The sequence below is a fragment of the Bos grunniens genome, chromosome 23 (assembly GCF_055505025.1).
Source record: "Bos grunniens cultivar Pamir isolate PY7600 chromosome 23, Bosgru_T2T1.0, whole genome shotgun sequence".
Classification (NCBI taxonomy): domain Eukaryota; kingdom Metazoa; phylum Chordata; class Mammalia; order Artiodactyla; family Bovidae; genus Bos; species Bos grunniens.
The window spans coordinates 32,896,888-32,922,630 of NC_141187.1; the positions used below are offsets into that span (position 1 = coordinate 32,896,888).

At 41.0% G+C, this 25,743-nt stretch overlaps 6 non-coding genes across 6 annotated transcripts; 2 read left to right on the forward strand and 4 right to left on the reverse strand.

Annotated features, from left to right (window-relative positions):
• Positions 1-3,836: 3,836 nt before the first annotated feature.
• On the reverse strand, positions 3,837-3,909 carry TRNAR-ACG (transfer RNA arginine (anticodon ACG)). The gene has a single exon. It is a non-coding gene; the product is annotated as a tRNA-Arg (tRNA).
• Positions 3,910-5,105: 1,196 nt separating this feature from the next.
• Positions 5,106-5,187, reverse strand: TRNAS-CGA (transfer RNA serine (anticodon CGA)). The gene has a single exon. It is a non-coding gene; the product is annotated as a tRNA-Ser (tRNA).
• Positions 5,188-10,633: 5,446 nt separating this feature from the next.
• Positions 10,634-10,706, reverse strand: TRNAV-CAC (transfer RNA valine (anticodon CAC)). Its single transcript has one exon. It is a non-coding gene; the product is annotated as a tRNA-Val (tRNA).
• A 6,669-nt stretch (positions 10,707-17,375) lies between these two features.
• On the forward strand, positions 17,376-17,449 carry TRNAI-AAU (transfer RNA isoleucine (anticodon AAU)). The gene has a single exon. It is a non-coding gene; the product is annotated as a tRNA-Ile (tRNA).
• A 2,548-nt stretch (positions 17,450-19,997) lies between these two features.
• Positions 19,998-20,071, reverse strand: TRNAT-AGU (transfer RNA threonine (anticodon AGU)). The gene has a single exon. It is a non-coding gene; the product is annotated as a tRNA-Thr (tRNA).
• Positions 20,072-24,792: 4,721 nt separating this feature from the next.
• TRNAV-UAC (transfer RNA valine (anticodon UAC)) lies at positions 24,793-24,865 on the forward strand. The gene has a single exon. It is a non-coding gene; the product is annotated as a tRNA-Val (tRNA).
• The last annotated feature ends 878 nt before the right edge of the window (positions 24,866-25,743 follow it).

Sequence of the window (25,743 nt, forward strand, 5' to 3'; positions counted from 1 at the left end):
TGCAAAATTGCTTGGCTGGGGAGGAGCTTCCACATATTTACTGGCCAGAAGTGTCTGAAGTAAAGTGTTCTGTGTGAGTACTGAAGAAGACATACAGGAGGAAAAACAGTGCTGTTTTTTTTTTTTTTTTCCTCTAATGCACGTGTCAGCTCCAAATTCACCCTTTTAGATTTTTTTTTTTTTTTTTTTGCAGAGGGATCTGGGCCTTTTAAACTTCTATTTTCTTGTGCCAGGTGGCACTGAAATTTTGTCAGTAGAGGGTGCAGGAGAGACACAATAAGAGGAAAGAGTTTAGCTTTCTGGTTCTAAGAGTTCGTGCAGCCATCAGCATCTTCAGTGTACACCTCCATTCTACTGACTTCCACAGTTGTACAGAAAAGAAATTAGGTATTCACTGATCCATTCACAAATATTTATTGACCATCATGTGTGGTAAATATCCTAGGATGCCAGAAAGAATTAAGACTGGTTGTGGGGATTATACACACACACAAAAAGAAAAAGAAAAAGAAAAAGCAGTGGTTTCTAGTAACTGCTGGAGCTCTCATTGTAAACTCTCATATGGTAACCTCAAAGATGAAAGCCAAAATATCTGAAGATTGCAAAGTAAATCGCTGATAATCTCGTCACATATGAGAGGGGCATTGTCATCCAATGAAAATCTGAATTGTTTGGTGTCCAAATAGTAATTTATAGTGCTTCAGTCATACCTCGTGTGAAATGATTTTTCATGCAACTTTTTACATAGTTCACTCAGTCTTTACTTCTCTTCTTATGAAACTTCCAGTGCCTGCCATCTTCAGAAACCACATAGATGAAGTAAACATGAGACTCTTAGTTTCCCACATCATTCAGCAATTGGACAACATAGGCTTGATCAAGGTTAATTCCCCAGACTGTGTTCAACAAAATGAAGGCTAACACTTTTCACAAGGATAAAGCCTATGAAGAGAGCTCTGCCAAATTTCATTTCAGGATCTTTTACTTATGAAACAAGCTTTTTAGCCCTCTTCGATAGAGAAAAAGAAAAACAGATAAATATATTGTGAGAAAGTTTCCATTTTCACACACTAGAAATTGCCTCTAGAGAATAATACACATTTTTTTGAAGTGAAAATCAAATAGAAATTCTTGGGAATATGACACTGCTGTGGAGCCTGCTCAAAAGAACCACTTCCCTGGCAAATTGATCACACTTTACTGATGTTACTACATCAATAACCATAGGACGATGTGAGAGGTAATAATATCACATAATGAGTAAGTTTAATTTTTCTAGTAGTCATATTTTAAGAAGTAGAAATAAACAATTGGAATTAATTTTAATGTTTTAACTCCAAATATTATCATTCTGACATGCAATCAGTAAAAATTAATGAGATTGCACGATTTTTCTTTTAAAAATAGACTGAATTTAGAAGCATGTGTTAATGTCTATTGTTTCGGACAGGGCATCTTAACCCTAACCCAACATTCTGGGGAAAAGGAAATAATACTTCACAGTATTATCTCTGTAGTTTTTTTTTTTTTTTTTTGAGGAGGGGAAGAACTTCCCCGAAATTTTTGGAAAAGAACCTGTTATCTCCTTTAGGTCCAAGAGTGATCTGATGAATATATCAAATGTGTTTTTGTTTATTTGAAAGGGAAGTTGAAACGGACTTCCTTTTACAACAAGCCACCACCACAACCAAAAAAAAAAAAAAACAAAAAACAGTCCAAAAATCTTGAGAATAGAAAAGTTGGTTACCTTGGCTGGTTAAAGCCTCGTGGAATAATATGAAACGCTCTATTTTAATATAGACGCTCTATTTTCCCCTTCTACCGTGGAAGTTCCCTGTCGTTACTAGTTGGAAAAAGAGGATAATAAAATACAACATCAGTTTGCTAAAAATTCATGAGCTGCATCCTAGAATCACTATAGAATCTCCGAGGGTTGAAATCTAGAAAACTGGGCATAATACTCCCTCCTAGCGATTCTCCTCCGCCAAGTTTTGAGAAGCGTTTACATCAGGAAGTTCCAGATTCTTTGGGCCATTGTATAAGAGTTGACTCATTGGAAAAGACTCTGATGCTGGGAGGGATTGAGGGCAGGAGGAGTAGGGGACGACAGAGGATGAGATGGCTGGATGGCATCACTGACTCGATGGACCTGAGTCTGAGTGAACTCCGGGAGTTGGTGATGGACAGGGAGGCCTGGCGTGCTGCGATTCATGGGGTCGCAAAGAGTCGGACACGACTGAGCGACTGAACTGACTGACTGATCCTCCCCATTCTGCCCCCACTCCAGCCTTTTAACTGGGTAACAGCCCAACAGATCATATATCAAACGAGGAGTAGACGCGTGGCAGGTTCATTCTTTTAATTGCCAGCACCGCTTAGAACGCACAATGTACGGAGCCAATCAACTTCCGTAAAATGTGAAGAAAAGTGTTAGTCGCTCAGTTGTATCCCATCCTTTGCGACCCCATGGGCTGTATCCAGCCAGGCTCCTCTGTCCATGGGATTTCCCAGGCAAGAATACTGGAGTGGGCAGCCTTTCCCTTCATCCAGGGAATCTTCTTGACCCAGGGATTGAACGTGGATCTCTCACATTGCAGGCAGATTCCTTACCGTCTGAGCTACAGTACATAAGTACTACCAAAAGAAATTTTGCATGTTTTTGTTCCTTTCTATCTTCACCTTGATTTCCTTCCCAGACGCCTCCACTTTGCTCCAAGAGTCTAAAGTCACGCCCAGGAACACCTGGAAAGGAGATCAAGCTGTTGAAAGAGACACCACCCCCAAACCGCTACTTTCCTTGACTCGTTCGACATCCTTGCCCTCTTCCTGTCGGTTTAATTTCTGCCTCGGATTCCTTACAACTCTGAATAGTCTCTTAGTTTGATGGTGAGGCTGTAGCGCTCTTCTGTTTGAGATCCGGGGCTGGGCGGAGAGATACGAGTCTGAATAGCTTTCTCAGGTGTCAGGGCGTATCTTCGCCAAGATCGCTGAATTGAGGGGGACGCTATGATATCATCTGTCCATAGAAGCATATTTCCAGATTCAATTTCTCCAGTCGATGTCCTTTATTTTCCCTCTATGACCCATGCTCCGAGACAGAAATTGTGCAGGGAAGAGCTTAAAGAGGGAGAACCCTGCCCAATGGGGGACAATTAATGAAGAAAATGTTGGTCATATTTTTCTTTTCTTTCTTGCTTCTTTGATTTTTAAAAATTAAGATATACTTTATATACTGTAAGATTCACACAAAAGTGCACAATTCAGTGTTTTTGAGTATATTCCCAGAGTTATGCAACCTTCATCATTATCATGTTTCACATTTCCATCACACAAAAATCAACTCTACCCTTTCCCCAGTTCTTGGCAACTACTGTCTCTGGATTTGCCTATTCTGGACATCTCATATAAACGGAATCATACAACATATGGCTTTTTGTGTCTGACTTCTTTCACTTAGCATGTATCTTCAAGGTTCCTTCATGTGTAACATGTATCAGAAATTCATTTCTTTTTATGGTCAAATAATATTCCATATTTAATTTTTGAAGTTGTCTTTCCAAAGACCTTTCTGTCAACTCCCCTTCTCAGTATCATTGAAAGGAACGAGATAAAGGGGACGTTTTAGAAGACAGATACTTTAAGCATCCACCCAGACTTTAAGCATCCATTCAGACTTAAAGAAAAGCCGAAATTGCTCTGTGTGGCAGGTACCACGGATGGTTAAAAACCAGATCAGATGATTTACTTCGAAGAATTTTAAGAACTTAGAAATAATTTTTTTGTTTGTAAAGAGTACAAAGAATTTTTTTTCCTTCCTCCTAAAAATATAGGGGTATCGAGCCAGCCAGGAGTCGAACCTAGAATCTTCTGATCCGTAGTCAGACGCGTTATCCATTGCGCCACTGGCCCCCTTTTGTGTCGATGTTTTCTATTAGTCTTTGTTCACTGGAATGGGTGAGAAAATAGTTGTTTGACAATGAAGACGGAAATCAGTTAGACAGGAAGGAGGTGTGTATTCTGGTAAAGCTGATGGGTTATATTCAGGGTCATTTTGCATGCTACATTCACTTAAAATATTTATAATTATGAAAGAACTTTCTGCTTTGGAGCATCATGTATGTGACAGAACGACAGTGGTTAGCGCCTGCCGGCACTCCAACCTCATTTACGTACAAGCTTGTTTCTATTGTTTCTACTTGTGAACGCTTCATTAATTTCTGCAGTCGTTCATCTGTTCATTCCTCAAACCATTTCATTTTTCTTTAGCACTTAGATACTGATGCTGTGTATGGATCAATTATTAATGACCCGTTGAATTTTCAATTTTGATACACTGAAAGTGGAATAAAACTCATCCTTGAGGTATTAATCATATGTTTTCAATCTCACTCTCCAAATAGCCAAAACTCTTTCCAGAGGAAATAATTTCAGACACTGCATCAGAGAAGACATTCTGAAATATCTACCTTCTCAAATTAGGCGAAATGAAGGTAATAATTCAATAAAGGTAAACTCTTTAAGAACTAAGTTCACATAAGAACTTAGACGTTCAAAGTTAATATAATTATAAAATTTAAAACTATCAGTCATCATTACACAAATTGGCTAGCAATGTTTAAGGGCTCAAAGTAGGCGAAACAGGCATATGGAAATAAGTGTTTATAAGCGAGGGTAGTCCTTTGAGCGAGAAGTGCAATGGTTTGGGTCTGAGTGCAGCCACGGTGCCCACAACTTTTATCCGTACTCTTCTTTGGTTAGATTTATTGCCTTGGCCCAGGCTGTGTATCTTCTTTGCCTCAGCTTCCTCATTTCTACAGTTTTAAAGAGCGCGCGCGCGCACGCACACACACACACACACACACACACACACACACACACACACACCACAAGGATATTTATGACCCTAGATCTTTATAGTTCCTGCCAGCCCGTTCCATGGTTGGCTGGTTTCTTATAAATACCAGAGAACGCTTTAAGGAAGCTACCTGCATTTCTGTTATCAGAGCGTGGAATTTTATTACAGGTTTTTAAAAACAAAATTTGAAGCAGAGATTCACAGCGAAAAACAAATCGCCTCGCGATTAGAACAGAAAGCGACTGAATAGCGCTGTGAGCAGGATTTGAACCTGCGCGGGGAGACCCCATTGGATTTCGAGTCCAACGCCTTAACCACTCGGCCATCACAGCTCTGCTTCCATTGTTTATTTGGACATTAAAATACACATCGTTATAGGGCCCTGATTTACAATCCTGCCTACCAATTTTGGCTGCTCTTGCTTATTTGGTATGTTTACTTTAAGTATTCATCAGATCTGTCTGCTCAGCGTCATCCAACTTGTCCCCATCCTGCCAGGCTCCATGCTGCGACGTCTCACCTCTGAGAGAGGTCAATATTCCAGCATCACAAGAATCCTTGATTTTCTAAAAGTTTCTACGGTTTTCATGGATTGCCTGGTTTTGCTTCATACTTGGCACGAAATGAAGTCGTATTAAGGGTGCCTACGATCCTATTCATTTCTGTTTTCCACAGACAAATACACTATGCTTTGAGGCTGCAAGGACAACTGGGCAGGATCTACCAATATTTCAAATGCATATACTCTTTGCTACAGCATTTCCACAAATGTAAGAGATAGACTTGAACACATGAGAGTTATATTGTGTTCAAACTCACTCTCTGAAGCATTCATTGAAATAGTAGGATTGAAAAAACTTAATTAGTCAGAATTACTTAATTAGATAAATAATGGCACAACTACACAGTAGAATGCAATGCATATTTAAGACAGAATGATAAAGACTACTATATACATACATATAAAATGAAAGGTTCAGAGCAATCTCTGTAGAATTCTACTTTTGGTGGTATATTCATGTTAGATTGAATACACATTTTACAAAAAAAAAACAAAAAACTCTCAAGGATAATCAGTAAACTCATGGCAAAAGTTCCCAGTTGAGGGGCTGGAGACTAAGGAGGTGGCACTCTTTGAAAGCAGGAGGGAGAAATTTACTGCATATCCCTTTAGACTTTAGATGTTATCTATTAAAAAATCAAATAAAAGCTCAAGAAAACATTATAAATGAGGAAGTAAGGGAGAAAAATTTTTCTAACCAGAATTCTCCTCTGGAATAGAGCTTCCTTTCTGGAACTCAGCAATAGTCAGCATTCTGAAGGAGGCCTCACTTAGAGCCTCAGAAGAAGCAAATCACACAGATGAGATTTGAAGTCACTCAGGAAGCCTGAGGCAGAAAGGCAAAAGGGTTTTGGAATGCTGTCCAAGCTTAGACCTGGACACACAGGCCACGGGAGACATGGGGGTCTCTGGGAGAATCACGTGATTCAAGATCAGATGATTCTGGAATGTTCTTCAGACACTGAATTGAATCTTCTGTTTGTGAGCAACCAGGACCAGCTCAGTAGGTCAGACTCACCCTGACTTCAAGGTCCTTGATTGATTCTAGGATGTTCTCTCCACAGTGTAATCTCAGTGGCCTATTTTGTCCAAAATTGCAGAATTTAAATAGCTAAAACTTCCTCCTTTGGGTCTAGGAATACAATTTTTAACAGTTGTCTTTGTATGTGTTTTGTTGCTTTGTTTTTGCAGAGAAAGTAGCATGTCTTTCTTTTTATTATCTGTCTTGGCCAGAGTGTAGTTCTGTTTACAGTGGACAGTTTCCCAGGAGTTGTTTTCATGAGAAATTCTTTCCAGTTTCCTGTCCCCAGTTTTGCCACTTAGCCAGTTCACAGTTCTGGTGGTTTCATAGAACTTCCAACAAAGCGCGTTGGAGAATTCAATAACCTTGGGATAAAGATGTAAAATCCACTCACAAGTTAAAAGTTCTTTTGAAATGTGTTTTTTTTTTTTTTTTTCCCTCACCTAGATTTTGATCATCTTCCTAGTACTTCTACTCTACTAACAAATTTGGGAGAACCAAAGAGGGAGGGAGAACAGGAAAAGGAAGCTGTTTAAAATAACCCCATCCCAAAGCAGTCCCACAGGCAGGTCTGGCTCAGTTTCTTGTGTGTGTGTGGGAGGGGGGGGGGAGGGGGGAAAGGAAGGGTGGTCACTGCTCCTTTCCCTGGGTCCTGGTGCACACAAGGTTTTGCTTGTGTGTCTCTGGCGGGTATGGGATTTGATTTTAAACATGACTGCACCCCCTCCTACCATCTTGCTGCGGCTTCTCCTTTGCCCTTGGATATGGAGTAACTTTTTTTGGTGGGTTCCAACATTCAGAGGATGAGATGGTTGCATGGAATCACCGATTCAATGGACATGAGTTTGAGCAAACTCTGGGAGATAGGGAAGGACAGGGAAGCCTGGCATGCTGCAGTCCATGAGGTCACAAAGAATTGGACACAACTGAACGACTGAACAACAACAAAAGCAGTCACTGTTCATCCCTTCCTCCCTGTCTCCTCCTTGGGAGTTTAACTTTCATCAGAATTCTGAATGGTTTCTCAGACTCTCTGTGCCACTGTAAGGCTTCCATACTCTTCTATACATCAACATTCCCCCAGGAGATGTTCTTTTTCTTTCCTCCTGGATGTACACCTGTGGGTTTGGAGCTGTAAAAGGCCAAATGAGTGTGTATGGATACTATCCATTGTGGAAAAAAAGTTGGTGGAGAAAATGCTGGTAACTTATTATCATGTTTTAAAGCTTCTTTGATTTTAAAATATGTCCAACCTTCTTTCTCAGTCAACTTTCTCAATTTTAGGAAGAAGTGGGAGGTAAAAAAATGCTGGAGTCCAACTCCAGCAACCAGGGATTCAACCTGAAGAGGTGAACGGTGTCGGTGAGAGAAATGAGGCAGCCTCTCAGTTTTTTTGGACTGCCTGTTTATTTCAAGTTTAAGATTCTCTTTTATACATTTACAAAAACATTAGGCCAGAGGTTTGACATTTTCAGTTCCCCCTCTCCCAGATTTATTATCTCCATAAATCATTGTTGCTCTTCAAACAGAGTTCCTGCTTCAGTGATTCTCTCAGAATCAGCCTTATCATCTGTTATCTACTTCCTGTAAAGTGTCCTATAGTTAACTTGTGATTACACAGTAACCCGTGCTACATTCTTCAGTTTACTACTTATCTTCCTAAATCCTGTTTGCCCTTAACATCCTGAGCTCACTATCCCTTAAAAAGGCTTCTAGCTATAGTGTCTCTAAAATTCCTAACTTCTATAAGCTATAGTAAAATATGCTAACTTTACAACATTCCTTAAATCTTTAACTTCTAACTGTTTTAATTATTTCTAAGCCCTAAATTCAGTAAACTCCTTTGCCAGAAACATTCTCCTCACAAATAGGCTTCAAATAGCAATCCCTCCCATGGCCTCAAGCTACGGCCTATGTGCTCATCCTGGAACACTCTTTTGTAAAAGTCCTTGAACAAATGTCATTGATTAACTTTATGACTTATTCTCTGAGCACAGCTGCAGAAGGCTTTGTGCCTTCTCATGCTCCTCTCAAGAACAATAAGCACCTTAATATTCCTTTTCAGTCAACTCAGCCAAGGAGAGGAAAAGACAAGTCAGAATTACAAGGCCTAACTCCTTAATCCCGGGTCCGTGCCTGCGGAATGAGGAGAGGGGGCTGAGGGCCGTGCCTCCATTTTGTCAGTAATGCCTAATGTGGCTCCCGACAAAAAAATCTTAGAAAATAACTCCTCTGATGTCTCTGAAGACTCAAACTCAACTGACAGGACTGTATGATGGGGCAGCAGTTCCAGATGTGAAAAATCAGTTCAGGATAATTTTCATTCAAATGTCTTAACAACTGGTTTCAGCATCACCTATTGACCACTGGCCTCCTTGCACAGATGGTCAATATTTTCCGTGAATAAACATAGTTGAGGGTAGAAAAGGAAATGGATGTTTTGGGGATTGCTGTAGACTGAATGTGCTTACCCCCACTGCCCCCGATATGTTGAAACCTAATCCCCAATGTGATGGTTTTGGGAGGCAGGTGCTTTAGGTCATTAAGTCATTCATGAGTAGAATTAGGTCCTTCTAAAAGAGATGGTAGAGAACTTCTTCACCCTTTCCTGCATCTGAGGATATAGTGAGAAGACAGCTGTCTGTGGGACAGGCAGCCAGGAAGCAAAGTGTCACCAGAGTGAGAATCAACACTGGCCTCCATAAATGTGAGAAATAAATGCTTGTCTTTTAAGCCACTTGGTCTATTGTATTTTTGTTACTTAATCCATATGGACTAAAACTGGGATAAAGACACAAGTGAGGCTCACAAGACTGAGCCAGTACTGGAAACGTAAACCCATTCATTTGTGATCAGTTTGCACAATATAAATTTGCCTAAAATATTCATGTAAAACAACAATAATCAGCTTTCAACTTTAGAACACATGGTAAGGTGGTGACGGTCTCTGTAGACTAATTTATAACATATGATTGAAGAGTTGATATACCCCTGAGGTAAGGTAGGTAAGCTGTACAGTTAATTCAGCCAGCTGAAAGCTCAGTTGCTTCTGATGGTCTTTCTGACTGAATATAGAGAAAATGGCACAAAACGTATCAGTAGCTGCATACCAGGTGGCAGGGAATGTGTACGTTTTCTCCACTAGTGAAAGGACATCTGCGCTAACAGATGCAACTGACATAATCACTTAACCAGATTTACAATAACTAACTCTCATTCTCTGTAACAGATTTATCTTCTATACTCGAGTAAATGAATTGAATAGAAATTTGGTGAATCTGTGACCCTGTACCTTTCAAGCTCTTGATGTTGGCACTAATCTCAGCTACCCCTCCAGGAATATCAGTTTTGTGTTTGGTTTAATTATTTTCATAGAGAAAATTCTGGTGGCGTCTAATTGGCCTTTTATTCCGTAATAGCCGTCACTCCATCAGTCATGGAAATGACATAGAGATTCTGTCTGGAATTGGGAAAGTAATCACAGGGTGGACTCAGAGACCCACTATGCCCACAGTGAAACGGATCAGAGGCAAAAAAACAAACAAACAAAAAAAACCTTCGTAGGTTGTCTGATCATGAATACGTACTTTGCCCGATGGACAGCAGTGATATCTTGTATCTCTAGCAGTTGATGCCAGTTCAGAGCCATTGTCTAGTAACCTCCGAAAAGTCTATTTCCCTTTCCCTAATGCACAATCGCTTTCGTACACGAGCACAGATCCCTTTAGGAAAAGCTGGGAGGAAGAATAACAATATAAACATTTGGCAGTGTGCCAATGGTCTTTGTCAGGGGAAACTGGATTTCTCTTCAATTAGAACTGGTTTAAGTTGGGGGACTTTCCTGCTACAGATCAGGTCCAAGATCAAGGTGCCTTCAGAGTCAGTTCCTGGTGAAGCCTCTTTTCGTAGAAATCCCAATTCCAAAGAGAGCAACTGTTTCCGTGGAGCGGGCTCATCTCCGTCCTCTGATTTTGTCTGAGGGACGCGAGCTCGCAGGCCGGGTGGGAACCCAGCCAAAGAGATAAGGGGGAACTCTACGGCGTGTGCACAGCGAAACCAGGTATCACCACGGGACTCGGGATAATTTCTTTCAAACAAACAGCAAGTGCAAAGACTTGTGGGCTGTGTTATTTTTTACATATAAGAAAGTTGAAATCTCTTAAATCAAGTAGCGGTGTCTAACAGGTTAGGAAAGTGTTTCCGCCCGGTTTCGAACCGGGGACCTTTCGCGTGTGAGGCGAACGTGATAACCACTACACTACGGAAACAACTGACGGTTTCTTCTCCAGCCGTTACATAACTGAGTAGGCTGCCTGTAGGGCCCAGGTTTGTTCATGCCTGTGAAGTAATGTTTACGGTTGCAGGGCATTTCCCTACTTTTTTCTGTTTATGAAAACAAACAAACAAACAAAACCCAACTCCTTTCTTAAATTAACCCCAATTCTTAAATAAATTCCAGGAGTGGAAAGCTAAGGCAACATCCTGGAGATTTTTTTTTTTTTTCTTTTTTCGTGTATTAAGGATATCCGTTGAAACTACCGCAAAATTGCACTCATTGGTCTTTCCTGGTGGCACAGATGGTAAGTTTCTGCTTGCAATGCGGGACACCCAGGTTCTATCCCTGGGTCAGGAAGATCCCCTGGAGAAGGAAATGGCAACTCACTCCAGTACTCTTGCCTGGAAAACTCCATGGATGAAGGAGCCTGGTAGCTACAGTCCATGGGGTCACAAAGAATCGGAAACGACTGAACAACTTCAGTTCACTTCTTCACTTAACACTCTAGCAAAGTAATGCTCAAAATTCTCCAAGCCAGGCTTCACAGTACGTGAACTGAGAACTTCCAGATGTTCAAGCTCGATTTAGAAAAGGCAGAGGAACCAGAGATCAAATTACCAACATCCGCTGGATCATTGAGAAAGCAAGAGAGTTTCAGAAAAACATATACTTCTGCTTTATAGACTTCGCCAAAGCCTTTGACTGTGTGGATCACAACAAACTGTGGAAAATTCTTCAAGAGATGGGAATACCAGTCCAAAATACCAAAATACCAGACCAAAAGGCTGACGTGCCTTTTGAGAAATCTGTATGCAGGTCAAGAGGCAACAGTTAGAACTGGACATGGAACTACAGATTGGTTCCAAATTGGGAAAAGAGTAGTCAAGGCTGCATATTGTCACCCTGCTTATTTATATGCAGAGTACATCATTCGAAATGCTGGGCTGGATGAAACACAAGCTGAAATCAAGATTGCCAGGAGAAATATCAATAACTTCAGACATGCAAATGACACCACCTTTATGGCAGAAAGTGAAGAAGAACTAAAAAGACTCTTGATAAAAGTGAAAGAGGAGAGTGAAAAAGTTGGTTTAAAACTCCACATTCAAAAAATGAAGATCATGGCATCTGGTCCAATCACTTCATGGTAAATAGATGGGGAAACAGTGGAAACAGTGACAGACTTTATTTTTTATAAAATCACTGCAGATGGGTTGGTGACTGCAGCCATGAAATTACAAGATGCTTGCTCCTTGGAAGAAAAGCTATGACCAACCAAGACAGCATATAAAAAAGCAGAGACATTACTTTGCCAACAAAGGTCCATCTAGTCAAAGCTATGGTTTTTCCAGTAGTCATGTATAGATGTGAGAGTTGGACTATAAAGAAAGCTGGGCGTGGAAGAATTGATGCTTTTGAACTGTGGTGTTGGAGAAGACTCTTGAGAATCCCTTGGACTGCAAGGAGATCCAACCAGTCATTCCTAAAGGAAATCACTCCTAAATATTCCTTGGAAGGGCTGATGCTGAAGCTGAAACTCCAATACTTTGGTCACCTCATGCGAAGAGTTGACTCATTGGAAAAGACCCTGATGCTGGGAGGGATTGGGGGCAGGAGGAGAAGGGGATGGCAGAGGATGAGATGGTTGGATGGCATCCCTGACTCAATGGACATGAGTTTGAGTAAGCTCCAGGAGTTTGGTGATGGACAGGGAAGCCTGGTATGCTGCAGTCCATGGGATTGCAAAAAGCCAGACACGACTGAGCGACTGAACTGAACTGAAGGATACTAGTTTTGTTGTTGTTGTTTGTTTTTTAAAGCTCTGGTGCTTGGATTCAGACTCCACTGCTCTCCATAATTTACTGGTGTTATGGAATGAGAATTCTGCATGCTACAGTTTCCAAGACAGAATTTAAGTTATTCTTTCGAGGCCCCATTGGGAGTGATTTTTCACAGTCTTTTGTATAAATGAAGTCTTCCACCTCAGCATTTCTATACAAAATAGCACACTGTCATCTCCTGACCTCAAAATTCTCATCTCCTAGGTGACAGCAAGGTTCACAATTCCCTTCACTATTTACTTCTAAAAATTTTTGGTGATATTATTCCCCAAAATTGCAAAAAGCAAGAGATAAGGATTCCAAATGGATATTATGTTTAAGTAGATATGCCAAGATAATGGAAGCTATGTATCCATATACAGAAGTTTTCCATGGCACATAGTATAAGTACTTTCATTGGATATTATTGCTCATCTGTCTTGATCATTTGTGCAGAAAATACACCAGTATCAGACACAAAAGACTGAAGAAAAGATCTTTTTAAAGGTAAAATGAAAATAATGGCTATGTGGAGAAAACCATCTCCGCTGTTTGACAGTTAGTTAGAAGTCATGGTGGTATTGGATTTTAAGCTCTAGAAGAGTGTGGGAAGGACCATGTGTGACTTTGGGACCATCATGTTAGTAATGAAAACTAGACTTGATCATGGTAGATTCTCAATAAACATTTGTCAGATCAGGGGACAATATTAGAGGTAACTTTCTGAAATGTATCCAAATTTCATGTGACATTCTTTGGCCATGCAAATACCCAGCAGTCTCACTTGGAGGTCTAAGTGAAATCTGGCAACACACCTTCACGTGTCAGCCATTTTCCTTCTTGAAGTTTTCATGGTGTCATGTAGATATTATATTTCACTCCTAATTTAGTAAAAGAACAGAGCTAGCTATTTTAACTCTGTTCTTTTACTAAATTAGAAGTGAGAGTAAAAGAACAGAGCTAGCTATTTTAACGGAGAAGGCAATGGCACCCCACTCTAGTACTCTTGCCTGGAAAATCCCATGGACGGAGGAGCCTGGTAGGCTGCAGGCCACGGGGTCGCTGAGAGTAGATATGACTGAGCGACTTCACTTTCACTTTTCACTTTCATGCATTGGAGAAGGAAATAGCAACCCACTCCAGTGTTCTTGCCTGGAGAATCCCAGGGACTGGGCAGCCTGGTGGACCGCTGTCTATGAGGTCACATAGAGTCGGACACGACTGAAGTGACTTAGCAGAGCAGAGCTATTTTAAAATATCAGTTGAATAAATGATATGTGATATAAGGATAACCTGAAATAATATGCAAAGCACTTGGCAACATTAGGCCCTTGAACAGTTAACTTCCTTACTGAGAGAGGCTGCTGCTGCTGCTGCTGCTAAGTCACCTCAGTCGTGTCCGACTCTGTGTGACCCCATAGACCGCAGCCCATGAGGCTGCCCCGTTCCTGGGATTCTCCAGGCAAAAACACTGGAGTGGGTTGCCATTTCCTTCTCCAGTGCATGAAAGTGAAAAGTGAAAGTGAAGTCGCTCAGTTGTGTCCAACTCTTAGCGGTCCCATGGACTGCAGCCTACCAGGCTCCTCCGTCCATGCGATTTTCCAGGCAAGAGTACTGGAGTGGGGTGCCATTGCCTTCTCTGACTGAGAGAGGCTAGTCTGTTCCATATATTCTAAAGGAAATAGTTTCAAGGAATGACACAAGCAGTTTTGGCACAGAAATCTGGAAATATTTTAAAAATATAAAGCACTGAGTTTCATTTTTGGTTAAGTTGTAGGAAGTTGCAAGAATGTTGTCCTCTCAACCTACTAACTAGGTTGTCCTCTCAACCTGACAAATAACTAACCATAAGCTTAAGAGGAGTAGATTTTCTAAACCCATCAGGAGTTGAGGATACAAAAGAATCAAAGTAAACTAAATTCTAGAAAGAGGCCCTCATTGAAGAAAAGAAGTCTGTGGCTGTCTTTATCTCTGGCAGATGGGCAGTCACAAAGGCGAAAAAGCCTGTGAAGACCAGATTAAGAGAAACCAGAAGAAAGTAAGAAATTTTAAAGGTATGCTGTGGGCTTGCTTGACCCAAACAGAATTACAAGTAGCCAAACCAGTTCTGGTTATTTCTGCTAGGGGTGAGTAGGTCAAAAGAGGGTGAGGGAAAAGACCAGAAAGTGGAAATACCCACTGAGGCACTCTCCTTCTGAAGCTGGGGAGCAGGGCAGAAAAATGAAGAGCAACCAGTACAAAGTACTTTGTATTTTCGCTGCCAACAGCCGAGACTAGAGAGCTGAGAGAAACCTATCCAAGACTTAATGAGTGGAGAGAGCTCCCAGCCAAAAACAGCCTGGGAGAGGGAAGGAAAGCAAGAGATTTCCCAGTCAAACAGCTGACATTCTGGCCTTTAAGCAGAGGGAGGTTTCTCAGGGTTTGGAAATCTGGGACAGTGGCAGTAAAGCTCAAAGAGAGGAGAAAAGACTACCGATCAAGAATTGTAGTAAAAAATTTTAATGAAAATAAATAAATACATACAATTAAAATTAAAAAATTGATTTTCCCCACTCACCTTCCACCAAATTTGTACTAGAGGGCAAAGAAAATGAAGACAGCTACTAGTTCATAGGGTGGATGCTGATACAAAGTTAAAGATATATATTTCTTTATCAGTGTATTGCCGGGGTCCAGCCCCTGTGGATCCAGGGAATTCGAAGGGGAGATGGCATCGGCGATCAGGAAACAACAGCTTATTTAAATGTTAATTAAAGATATAAAGAGTGGTTAAATAAGGATAGTTCAGTGAGGAAATTCAGTGGAGAAAAGAGGCTGAAATAATTCAGCCAGAAGGTGAGAGAAAGAACGACATGGGGAGACCAAGTTTCGGTGAACAAGGCCCGCACTTTATTTCCCAAAGTAGTTTTTATACCTTAAGTTATGCATAGAGGATAATGCGGGAAGGGGTAGAGTCATGCAGTAAGCCAGGCTTTCTTCCTGCAAACTTATCATATGCAAAAGTTTAGGTGATTTGCATCATCTTCTGGCCCAGAGGCCTGTTAACATTTTAAGACCCTTTCTTCAGAAAACTTCTTTTTCTCTAAAGGTGATTAGTCAGGCGCCACCCTCCAAAAGCATTAGATAAAGCTGCATTCCTACAGGGCAAAGGTGTGGTGAGCTATAACAAGAAAAAGAATTAACTCAAGGGTCCAAGGTTACAAACATTAAAGCTACTACTTACACCAATTATATTCATCAATACACTGCCAGGGACACAGCAGGTAAGGGATATGGAGACATAGCAGCAAACATTAGCCCAACAAGTGAAAAACCCTTCACCAATACAATTTCTAATCAATCTTTTAACTGCTCAAAGGAATCTGTATTTAGACAGTTTAGAACATCTCATGCCTCTCACAGCTGGGAGGCTCTGAGCAATCACATGTGGCCGGAAAAACCTATTCAGGCAGGCTAGAGGACTTCCAAAGGAGTTTGTAGGTTGAAACACTATCACACCCAGGAATTATTAACTGGAGCTGTAAGTTAACTCTTTTTTTCAGAGAGAGGTAGTGGGGGGCAGCCCCCCGTAAAGTCAGAGGTGTAGGTGAGAGTACAAAGCAGAAAGTAGGCAGACTCTGGTTTTGGGGGTAGATGCTCGAGAATTTCTAGGGGGACTCCTGAGGCTCATCCCGCCTTTGCGTATGCCGAGCCTCCTTCCTCATGACCTTTGCCACGGGCGGAGCTCCTCACGCCTGCTCGGCTCCTGGCACCTTTTCAACACTAAAGATAAGAAATACCATCTTACAGCTTTTTAAACAATTAAAAAGAAAATTTATAAATTGCATAATATAAAATAAGTAAATGAGTAGTTAACTTGTCTCATTAAAAGAAATAACTCTTTTTAGAATAGTCTTTCAGATCTTACTCGATATACTATATACATATAAAATGAGTCAATTAACTTCAGATGCAAAAAAGTAGGGGGAAAAAAGAGAGAGAGTTGTAGGGTCCAACAGAGAAAAGAAAGCAAGTAGAAATTTGCTGCACCGCTGGTCCCTGCCAGAGTTGACACGGCTTGCAGGTGGATCATGCCAGGCTCAAAAGGGCAAAGATTTCCTAACTCCTTACTGTGTGTTGCCTGATCTTGGCTTTAGTTCAAGCTTTCAGATTCCGTTGTTTCTCCCTGGTCCGGATCATGGGTCCTCACCCGGACTCACCCTGGTCTCGACTTGTCCCGTCAAAGGAGACAAGTTTTAGGATGGAGGTTTTAGGATGGAGAAGTGCGTCCTTTTGCCTCCGGAGACCTCAACCCCGTCCTCTGTCGTCACCAAGTGTCCGATGGTCGGTACTGCAGCGTCAGATCACGGTCTTAATCCGCGCGGGACGAACAGCTAGCTACAGACTTAGCTTTAGAACAACCAGGCAACCCACCCTGAGGCCAAGCGGCTAGAGGCCTCTGGGAAGAGGTGACCCGCCCGTAATGGTCTCCTGGAGCAGAGAATCCGTACCCCGCGGGCGGAAGCCGGATCCTCTGAGCCCTGCACTGCTGGGGTTCTGTGATGAGTTCTGTGATCCGCCCGCCGCCATCTCAGGCGTGCAGGAGCTTTGCGTTTACCCTAGGCCTTCTGGGAATAGTTGTAAGGAAGTAGTTGTTTCCGGACATCGATCTGCGTCTTCCTTGGTCGATTTGAGAAATAATGTTTTCCTGGAGAGAAGTAAGGTTTATCTGTGCCGGTAGCTGGGATTTATCTTTTCCTTTTATGGTAGAAAAAAAGAGCATTTTTAAACCTTTCGTGAAGACGGCCTGCTTTAATTAGATCAGACTTTAAAGGAGGTAAGTAAAGCCTGTGCGTAACGGTGGCCGGTTAGCTCAGTTGGTTAGAGCGTGGTGCTAATAACGCCAAGGTCGCGGGTTCGATCCCCGTACGGGCCACTGTAGGAGTTCCTTTTTCCCCACCTCCTTTTTATCCATAGACCACATCTCAGGTGGAAAGTGCTACCATGTATCCAGTTACAGATAGTCTTAATATCACCAGCACTGAAATATTTGATTGTGTGTCTGTATTTTTTCTTTATAAAAAATAATGTATCAGAGTCAGGATGAAAAGCTTTCAAAGAAGCTTGAACGAGGTAAGGTGGCTGTATTTAGGAAAGAGGAGATAGGGAGAGTTAGAGAATTTCTTGCATCATCCTGGAAAAAACTTAAGGCAATAATGTTTTGATATAGTTTATATTTCTGAAATGTAAAAACATCATTCCTCTGCATGGTAAGCTGCTCAGTTGCTTAGGGTATTGTTTTTATAGTGTTAAGGTGCTGATTCGATCCCCTCGGGGATATACGCCTGGTGGTACTTAGGTTTCCTTTTTCTCAATGTGGGAATATCTCAGGCTTGTTCGCGTAGCCTCAGACCAGCAACCGCGAATGCTCCGTGGTAAAATGGTGCAATGGTCAGCCTTTGGGTTGCATCTGACCGTTACTTCCGTGCTGCCACTTACCAAGTCATTTAAAACTCGTCTAAAATTTTTGTTTTGAACGTTTATTATAAAATCTCTGGACTTCAGATGTGAATGACGAAAACGGGGTGTGCGGTGGGAGATAGGAGGTCCAGAGCCCCTGGGGCCGCTCTCAGTCGAAGCTCCTTACTCTCCCTGTCGGTCCCTTTTCTTGTAGTCTGGCTCCTGTCTCTCTGTGTGCCCAGCACGAACCTCCTCCTTTTTCTCCCCTCGACCCTTGCACTGTCCCTCAGACTCCCAACATATTTTTACTTTTTCTCTTGTTTAAAAGTACGGGGTTACTATAAAAACATGTATGATATTGATTAAGTAATGACCTAAGTAATGTCTCAAGCACAGTTCCAGGGACATAGTGGATGCTTAACAAACCCAAGATGGCAAGGCCTTCCTCTGTTTCAGTCAGTACTGCATCCTTGGTTTCAAAGCCAGCACCTGATTACTCCATTGCATATTAAATAATGTACTTACAGATTTGAAGTACAAGAAGGACTCAACAGGTCATTGCTATCTTTGGAGATGAAGGAGGCCACAGGCCATGAAATGTGGACATTCACTAGAAACAGAATAACTGTTAGCTGACAGCCTTCAAGGAATGAGAAATTCCTAGAGATTTATCAGTGCCCACTGTTCATAATATGTTTGGAGTTCTGGTGTCGTTTTGCCTGATAGTGGCACCCCACTCCAGTACTCTTGCGTGGAGAATCCCATGGCTGGAGGAGCCTGGTGGGCTGCAGTCCATGGGGTCGCTAAGAGTCGGACACGACTGAGCGACTTCACTTTCACTTTTCACTTTCATGCATTGGAGAAGGAAATGGCAACCCACTCCAGTGTTCTTGCCTGGAGAATCCCAGGGACGGGAAGCCCGGTGGGCTGCCGTCTGTGGGGTCGCACAGAGTCGGACACGACTGAAGCGACTTAGCAGCAGCAGAAGCAGACAACAGCAGCAGAGTACAGTGAGACACAATTTCAGTTACTTTTCGAAATGTTAACTTGGTTGCACTTTGAATCTAACATCTAGGCAATTGGCTTTCAACTGAGGATTTATATTACTTACATATGAAGTCTTATGAATATATAAATGTGTAGGACCTACTCCAGACTTACTGGGACGGCATAATCCGCTACTCCCCATGACTACCTTTTTTGCTCACATTCCTTGGGAAGTCCATGGGTAAGAACTGCTATGGATAAACTAATGAAAATGAAACCAGGTTTCCACGAAGTATAAACAGGGTTTCAGGCATAATGCAGAACTACTTCTATGAAAGTGAAAAGACAATGACTCTGGTAAAACTCCAATTATAATGTTTGAATTTTTTTTAATAAAAGTGAAAAACCCAATGTGTAGGCCAGTGCTATGCAGTGACATTTTAGCTAATAAACTGATATCATTTAACATTCAAGAAATTGATCATCTATTTATGATTTATTTCCCCAAAATATCATTAAGCTCCCAATTTCCACTCCCAGAAGGTTCTACTAACGAACAAACAAATACAGTTTTGAGGGCTGTACAAAACCAAAATGATGAGGGTCTAAATTTGACATTCCTCTCTTACTTGTTCTCAGAAATAAAAATGAGTCTGATTCTAAAAATGTTTTATTAATTCTTTACCTGATGCTGATAACCAAACTCCATCGTTTAGCTGAAAATGTTGGATGTCACAGGTTAAGAGAGCTGAAAGTGAACTTCCGAGACAGAATTTGAAATTTTGCTATCAGGTACTGTAAGATAATTTGTGCTCAATCCACACACCAATCATTAGCAAATCCATCACTTTCTATCCTTTACAGGAAACGTACTCACTTTTCCCTTCACCACAGCTCTTCATACTGTGATGCTGGAAAAAGACTCTCCACATTGGAATAAGAATTTAATACAGAATTTACCAGTAATATAAATTGTTCAATGCATCTCCAAGATGTTTGGCGGCAACAACTCTTGAAATATAAAAACCGAACAAGGAAGGCCCCGCTGGGATTCGAACCCAGGATCTCCTGTTTACTAGACAGGCGCTTTGACCAGCTAAGCCACAGGGCCGCTTTTCTAACTAAGATTCAGTTATATCGTATTGGTAATATTTTCTGTGAAATGCAGCATTTTGACAGAAATGTACATGATTTCTTGACAAAGAGAACGAATCTATATTTCCAAACCATATTTCTATACGAAAGCAGAAACTTCAACATATAAAAAATAATGCATTCTTCAGTGCGAGGTTTTAAAAATTATTTTACATTGGAGTGAAATTCCTATTTCATGGTGACTTTCGCCCTCTAGAGGAAATATTGGATATTGCCACACATTAAAAAATTTTATCCATTAATTCATTTTGTTCACAAATGTGGTCACTATTGTACCTCAGGTAATTTACTGGGTACTGAAGATAGAACAGTGAACAAAACAAACAAAAACTTCTTCATCTTTAAGATTTATATTCTAGAAACAAATAAAGTGAGTTTTAAAAACTTCCCCCTCCAAACAAATGAGAGACATAAGCACCAGTTCCCCAATCTCCAGGTTACAGACTCCATGAAGCTACTTTCTGAGCTAATTCACTGCACAAGAGCAACACTACCATGCTTCCTTCGATTTTATCTGACCTGGCACAAGCAAGCAAGCAAAGATAAGGACACACTGATGCAGAGAAGATTCTGCTCACTGCACCAGTGAGTTAAAACTGACTTGATTCCTGTCTTCATTGACTGTAAAAGTGAGTGAAGGATTCAGAGAAGTAATGAAAACTAGGGTGCAATGTGGTTAATACCTCCTGCAGGAGGCAGGAGGCAAGGTGCAGGGTGTCTTAGCAGAGTCACATGACCTCTCTTCCCAGTTTCCGTGTCAGGCTGATGATTGCAGAAGGGTCTGTGGCATGTTGGCCAAATACAGCTTAAGGTGGGGAAGGAACAGATGAGGCCATCTTTTGGAAATGTTTAAATAACTTCCTTGTGTTTTGTGCTTTATAGAGAAGCACTGAGACTTATGCATTCACTGAGCACCCACAAAATGAAAGACCCTGGAGAACAGAGAAATCACTGAGACCCTGTGACAAATCTACGTGATTTCCTCTGGGCACCCACCAGCTCTTCTCTGCTAGGGTAGCCTGTACCTAAACTACTCACCCTTTCTTACAACAAGATTTATTCATTTCCTTTGTTCTTATGTCCTGCTGCCATTCCTCTCCTTACATAAACAAGTTTTCTAATTTGTTCATTGTGTATTATTTTGATCATACATATATATACATACAAATATATACCAAAATTGACATTTTTGGTTTTTGCACATATAAATTTATATGAATTATATATTATATACTTATGCCTTTAAAAAGCATTTTTGACTTTAAGATCCATCAAAGTTGCCCTGTGTACATTTAAATCATTGCTTCTAATTTCTGTGTAAAATTCCATAATGGGTACCGTATTTCCTATCTTCTGTCCTTTTCCCCCTAATGGTTTGTACTTTTGAGGTTATGCTTAAAGGGTTTTTCTCACTACTAGGTTAAAAAATATTCTCTCTTTAAAAAACGTAGATTTTCTACTTTTAAATTTGAGACATGATCTGTCTAGCCATATAGGGAAGTCTACTGGTTTTTTATATGACAGTCTGTTGGAGGTGTGTCTTCTAGCGCTTCAAGTTTTGGTTTAGTAAGAGTCTTCAGAACGTGTTGGTGGTCATGTAGCATCCTATACTTCCTTTAACTTAGCCTCCTTGTATTTTCATGAAATTAGATATTTAGTAAAATTATATGTTTTTCTTGTTATAATATATATCTGCAAGGTCAGGGAGAGTTCTAACAACCCATCACAAGTCATAGCACATAAATAGTAAATTTTATGAAAATAATTGTTTGAATTATATTTTATGATTTTCCCATCAAAGAGCCTTCCAAAGATTTGTTTTTTGTTTACATTCTTGTAAGCTTGGGCCAATGTTTCATGAGCCTATGAAATCAATCCTAGACCTTCCAAACTGTAAACAAATATTTTTTGGTTTCTTATCAGAAAAGATATGAGAACAAAATCCTATTGCTGTCATTGGTGAGTGGGAAGGTTTTGAAATTAGTTTGTAAGTTGTTTGTCTACTTGAGTTCAGTCCTTGCTCTGGTGTGTGAGCTTGTTTTTTTAATTGATCCTTTTCATTAAGAACTGGAAACTCCTTATTTTTGGTCCAGAAACCCTATGAGTTTCTATCTTGTGCTCAGGCTCTTTGGTTATTTTTTGCTCTCCTATAATTCTAAGACCTTGAACAACAAGGATTATGTGACACTCAAACAACCTTCTCATCAGTGACTTGACTTCTAAAAGGCTCCCAAGTCTTCACTAAGGCTCTGGAAATCAGGGCCCAGAATTTGAAGATTTGTTAGACCACTAATATATTACAAGGAAGAAGGGAGAAGGGAGAGAGATTGTGTAGGAGAGGTAAAATTTCTCCTCTACTCTTAGGGTTTCTGATTGGGCCTAAGAATTAAACTAGCATAAAACAGATTGATAGGAGAAACCCATACAAATTTTATTAAGCAAGTTGTACATGGGAGCCCTCACAAGAAAAATGAAGACTTAAAGAAGTAATTAGAGTCCAAGACTTATGTATTAGGTTGGACAAACATGAAAATGTGACAAGATGAAAGGGTTTGGACTAGGGCAGTTAATTGTGGAAAAGTGACTTGGAAGATAAGGGTTAGTTTAAGGAGGTTTTTCTGTTTTGGAAAGATTTCTCTCTGCTTGGACTCCCCAGTCTCTGGTAATAAGAATGCTTCCTTCTTCCTGGTACAGGGAGGGCATATTGTATTTCATCTCCTGCTTTCAGAATCAAAATGAAGGTAAGAGTGCCCTTTTTTGCATTTGCTGTTTTTCAAGTGTGGTTAACTTAAAAAAAAAAATCAACATATCAGAGGAGAATATTTTGAAATGGCATGCTCTGAACCCCTATAATTGAAAACATTTTTTTTTTGCCTCCCATCTGCTTTAACGCACAGATATCCTAAGTTTAACTTAGTGAGCAGTCCCCTGCCGGGGACCAGCCCCGGCTGATCCAGGGTATTCGAAGGAGAGACGGCGTAGGCGAGGATCAGGAAACAATTGCTTAATTAAATGTTAATTAAGGATATAAAGAGTAATAGAATGAGGATAGCTCAGTGAGGAAATTCAGTGGAGAAAAGAGGCTGAAATAAGGATAGCTCAGTGAGGAAATTCAGTGGAGAAAAGAGGCTGAATAATTCAGCCAGAAGGTAAGAGAAAGAACGACATGGTGAGACCAAGTTTCGGTGAACAAGGCCCGCACTTTATTTTCCAAAGTAGTTTTTATACCTTAAGTTATGCATAGAGGATAATGGGGGAAGGGGTAGAGTCATGCAGCAAGCCAGGCTTTCTTCCTGCAAACTTATCATATGCAAAAGTTTAGGTGATTTGCATCATCTTCTGGCCCGGAGGCCTTTTTCTCTAAAGGTGATTATTCTAAAGTCAGGCGCCAGCCTCCAAAAAGCATTAGATAAAGTTGCATTCCTACAGAGCAAAGGTGTGGTGGGCTATAACAAGAAAAAGAATTAACTCAAGGGTCCCAGGTTACAAACACTAAAGCTACTACTTACACCAATTATATTAATCAATACACTGCCAGGGACACAGCAGGTAAGGGATATGGAAACTTAGCAGCAAACATTGGCCCAACAAGTGAAAATCCCTTCACCAATACAATTTCTAATCAATCTTTTAACTACTCAAAAGAATCTGTGTTTAGACAGTTTAGAACATCTCCTGCCTCTCACAGTTGGGCGGCTCTGAACAATCACATGTGGCCAGAAAAACCTATTCAGGCAGGCTAGAGGATTTCCAAAGGAGTTTGTAGGTTGAAACACTGTCACACCCAGGAATTATTAACTGGAGCTGTAAGCTAACTTTTTTTTCAGAGAGGTAGTGGGGGACAGCCCCCCGTAAAGTCAGAGGTGTAGGTGAAAGCACAAGCAGAAAGTAGGCAGACTCTGGTTTTGGGGGTAGATGCTTGAGAATTTCCAGGGACACCCCTGAGGCTTGATCCCGCCTCTGCGTATGCCAAGCCTCCTTCCTCCTGACCTTTGTCATGGGCGGAGTTCCTCACGCTGGCTCCTGGCAGTGATAGAATTCCAGTTGAGCTATTCCAGATCCTGAAAGATGATGCTGTGGAAAGTGCTGCACTCAATATGCAATATGCACTCAATATGCAATATGCCGGCTTCCGGCATCCCCCAATTGTCTAGCTGTAACTCAGCTGCAAAAAAGAGAGGTCATGAGAGTGCTGCTAATTTTGTTTATAATTCTTTTGAAATAGATACATTTATTCAGCACCTGTTATTTGCTAGGAACTACAGCATGGTAAGATAAGGTGATCAGGTATGTATACACAGGGGTTTTGATTGTTGCACTGCTCTATCCTCAGCGCTTTGACAAGCACTTGGCCCACATGTTCAACATACATACTCTTTGAGTGAATGGATAAATATAGTCTAGAAGTGTTCAAAGGGGCACAAATCAAGAATCATGTGTTCACAGACAGATTAATCTAGAAGTGTTCAAAGGGGCACAAATCAAGAATAGTGTGTTCACAAATGATGCAACTTGAAGATATTTTAAGCTTGTATGAGACTGAAATGCAGTAGAAATGTAATTAAGCACCAAAAATTTCCATATTCAAAGCTACCTATCTTTGAATCAATAATTATATTTGCTGATATAGTTTGCCAGAAACTTTTGTATCTGGGGACAGGAGACCTGATAGCTCTTGGTTCCATAGTGTAGTGGTTAGCACATCTGCTTTACACGCAGAAGGTCCTGGGTTCGATCCCCAGTGGAACCAGCTACAAAGATATGTGATTTTCTTGTTTGTTTCTTCTCCAACTCCAAGGCAAACAGAGTGAGGTTTCGGTGTTTTGTAGATTAGGCTTCTAATAGCTATTTATGAGACAGAATATATGATTTTCCCCTGATTTCTCTTTGAGAGATCCACTTTCATATACTGTGTAGCTCTGTGAGGCAATGTGAAGCATCAGGTTGTCACCTATTTCTCCTTGACTTTTATGATGACTAGAGGTTCTTGCCTGGAGAATCCCAGGGACTGGGGAGCCTGGTGGGCTGCCGTCTATGGGGTCACACAGAGTCGGACACGACTGAAGCGACTTAGCAGCAGCAGCAGCAGAGATAAATCTGGAAGAAAATGAAATCCACCATAGAATCCTATATGAAATCTAAGAATCCATAAATATGAGTGTAAAAAAGAGCCATTACTGGCCAGTACGGGCAAGATGCAGAACATTTGTCTTCGATCTCGCAAAGGCATTTCCGAGGCTGTCTCCATGGCAATGTTGCAAAAACAGTGAGGTGCTTATGAGCAATGCAGCTCTTGCCGTGACTCGGATTCGAACCAAGGTTGCTGCAGCCACAACACAGAGTACTAACCACTATACTATCACAGAAAGCCATGAAGAAAAACACCTGCCTCTGGGCTGTACCTCTGCTCTTTTCACAGGAACATCCATTCCCGTCATCCATAGAAACAGGCACTTTGGTTCCCGTCCTTATTTAGAAATGCCTTCCCAGTTAATTGCCTTATTCTCTCCTCCACTTTCCAACATCTTGCCCCTGGCAAACAAACCAAAAGGAACAAAAATTGTTTCACTCCGTGCAATTTTTCAAACATGATGCTTCCTCTCCTGGTTGCTAACACTCGTGGAATCA